At 56.3% G+C, this 2,903-nt stretch overlaps 1 protein-coding gene across 1 annotated transcript in view; it reads left to right on the plus strand.

Annotated features, from left to right (window-relative positions):
- Nucleotides 1-2,771: 2,771 nt before the first annotated feature.
- Nucleotides 2,772-2,903, plus strand: part of PRKCD (protein kinase C delta) — a 136,000-nt gene continuing 135,868 nt past the window's right edge. Inside the window, exon 1 of the mRNA XM_019547434.1 lies at nucleotides 2,772-2,896. The gene's annotated coding sequence lies outside the window, so the exon portion shown is untranslated. The remainder of the gene's footprint in view (nucleotides 2,897-2,903) is intronic.

Raw genomic sequence — 2,903 nt, forward strand, 5'->3', positions numbered from 1 at the left:
GGAGAGTCCTATGGGGGGGCAACAAAAATGGTCTGGGGGCTCTGGCACATGACTTATGAGGAGAGGCTGAGGGAACCAGGCTTACTTAGTCTGCAGAAGAGAAGTCTAAGGGGGAATTTGATAGCAACCTTCAACTACCTGAAGTGGGGTTCCAAAGAGGATGGAGCTGGACTGTTCTCAGTGGTGGCAGATGACAAACCAAGAAGCAATGGCCTCAAGTTGCAGCAAGGGAAGTTTAGGTTAGATATCAGGAAGAATTTTCTCCCTAGGAGGGTAGTAAAACACTGGAGCAGGTTACTCAGAGAGGTTGTGGACAGTGGTGACGCATAGGGGGTGCATGTGCACCCTTGAAAGTGCTGGTACACCCCCTGACAGGCCACACTCCCCACTTAGGCAACTGACACAGTCAGGCAGGCAGGAGTGCCTGTACCCGCCCTGCGAGCGCTGGCCAGGGTGTGGGAACACCGGATATAGCACTGCAGCCACTTCCTGGTCGGTGCTGTTGGCTGCCGTACCCTCCCAACCCCAGTTGGTGAGACTGGCTGCGAGGGGACACCCCTGCCCAGTCGCTGGGGGGGGGGAGGGGCGTGTGCCCCCTGACTAAGGTGGCACCAGTCCCCCATGGTTGTGGAATCTCCATCCTTGCAGATTGTTAAGACCCAGGTAGATAAAGCTTTTGCTGGGCTGATCTGGTTGGAGTGGTCCTGCTTTGACTAGATGATCTCCTGAGTCCCTTCCAACTCTAATTTTCTATGATTCTAACACTGAAAGAGCTTGGCTCTGCTATTCTGCTAGCAGAAGTCTTTGTCTACATGGCCTTGCTTTGTGCTCTTTTCCAGACTGTCTGCCAGCCCCATGACTCTGGTATTCAAAAGGTGCTTCCAAGAACTGTGCTGCATTCTCTGCACTGCCAAGAGTTACATGTCAGAAGAGGAAGAAATGAGGGACTCCATGGAGGATGGCTATCTACTGCTACCTCTGGACCTAGGAGACAAGTATAACACAGGGAATATTTGCCTGTGGTAGCAGCGGTGACATGTACAGGGTACATGGGAGCCCCGAGAATGTGTATGTACTCCATCAGGCCGCACTCCCTGTTTAGCCGGTGGGCAGTGGCCTCCCTGCAAGCGTTGGCCGGGGAGTGGAACCACCAGCAAAATCAGCCGCGCAGCTTCCGGAAGTGGCCACGAGAGTCCCAGAAGCGGTGTGGCCACTTTTACAACCAGCAACACTAGCCGCCGGCCCCTTGCCCCCCAGCCAGCGACCCTGGCCACTGAGGACCCTCCATGGCCAGTGACGTTGGCTGCTGGGGACCCCGCCCCGGGTCGCTGACTCAAGAGGCACCAGACACCCATGTGTGGCAGTCCCAGCATAGAACTGGAAGGGGCAACCATCTCCTTACCATTGTTTGGGATACAGATTAAGGTACAGGCAGCTTGTCCAGGATGGGGGAGAGGCGCAGGGGGGCGCAGCTCCTACTGTTGTATGTCTGCCCAGGGGAGGCATGGGGAGCATATGGCTCCCCAGATTTGTGTGTGGGATGAGGGCAGGCTGCCTGCTTGGGGCTGAGGGCTATGCCAGGGTTGTGCTTGGGGTGAGCTGTGACACTGGAAGGGGAGGCTATGGGGGGGGGGGCTACAGCAAATTTGGGAGTAGCTGTAGCCCACCCTGCAGTCCCCCTCCCAATATCGCTGCTGCCTGCCCCATCCCTACCCACCCAAAGCACAGCCCTGGCCCAGCCCACCTGCTGGGAAGAGGCCAGCCAGCACAGCTCCTGGCCCCGAGACCTGAGAGCAGCCCACCCTTACCCAGTGCACGTGCCCCCGTTCCTCCCCCAGGGATGTGTGCAGTGTTAGGGGCCACCCCTTGGCTGAGCTGCCCATGGCTCCATCCTGTGTCCAACACCAGCTGGGCAGCGCCTAACCCTGCCCATTCCCTTCCTCACTGTGGGGACCATCCGTATCAGCCAAAAAGATTTTTGCACCTCTAAAAGAAAGGCAAACTCTAGTTGTCTCTGTCCTTACATACTCAATTAAAGACATAGGAAAGATTACCTGTTCTGAAGCTACACTCAGAACCAGTACCTATCATAACTGGTATGATACAAACTCACAGAAAGACAGGTTCTACCCACAAAATTTCACTTGCCCTATCAGGCAAAACAGTATACACCAGCTTCACTTCACACAGAAAAACCACTCCAGTGGCAGCATCAGGCCTTTCCCCCTGCTGTAAAGTTCAACAGATGTGTAAAGTGTTTCAAGGATTAAGACCTAGTAAGTTTTTGCTGTCCTATAAAGTTACTACCTGCATTATGCTTGAAAAGAAAAATGTGGGGAGGACCATTAGGAATCTCAAGCTCCTTCCCAACAGGGTGGGCAGGTCTGCCAAGTTTTAATGCAGAAAAAATGGGCAAGGCAGTATTCTACCCGCTTGAAATAGGGGCAGTCCAAGTACTTGTGACCAGTGGCTGAAAGTCATTACTCACCTCAAGTGCCTCCAGTGTTTAGCGGGTAAGCACAGAAACCACTGCGGCTCTTGGCCCCTCGTTACCAACCTCAGAAGGGCCGAGGCTGTTGCATAAAGAGAGCGAAGGCGGAATAAAACGCTTGGACGGGTGCAGCCGCTGGCTGCCCGCCAGAAGCGCTGCAGAGGAGCACAGGAAGCTCAGAAGAGTTTCGGCCTGGACCGGGCGCCGCCAGCGAGAGGTCCCGCCTCCGCGGGAGCCCGCACGCGGGGGAAGAGAGAAAGAGGAAGGGAAAGAGAGGGAGGGGCAGAGCCCGAGCGGGCAGGAGGCGTTTTGCCTCTTGGCGCCCGGCCGATGCCCCCGGACTTCTTCCTGGGTCCCAGCCGCGCCCGCGAGGCGGAGCCGGCTGCGGAGCGACGGCCGGGGCAGGTGAGCG

The sequence above is a fragment of the Crocodylus porosus genome, unplaced genomic scaffold (genome assembly GCF_001723895.1).
Source record: "Crocodylus porosus isolate Cpor-Errol unplaced genomic scaffold, CroPor_comp1, whole genome shotgun sequence".
Lineage (NCBI taxonomy): Eukaryota > Metazoa > Chordata > Crocodylia > Crocodylidae > Crocodylus > Crocodylus porosus.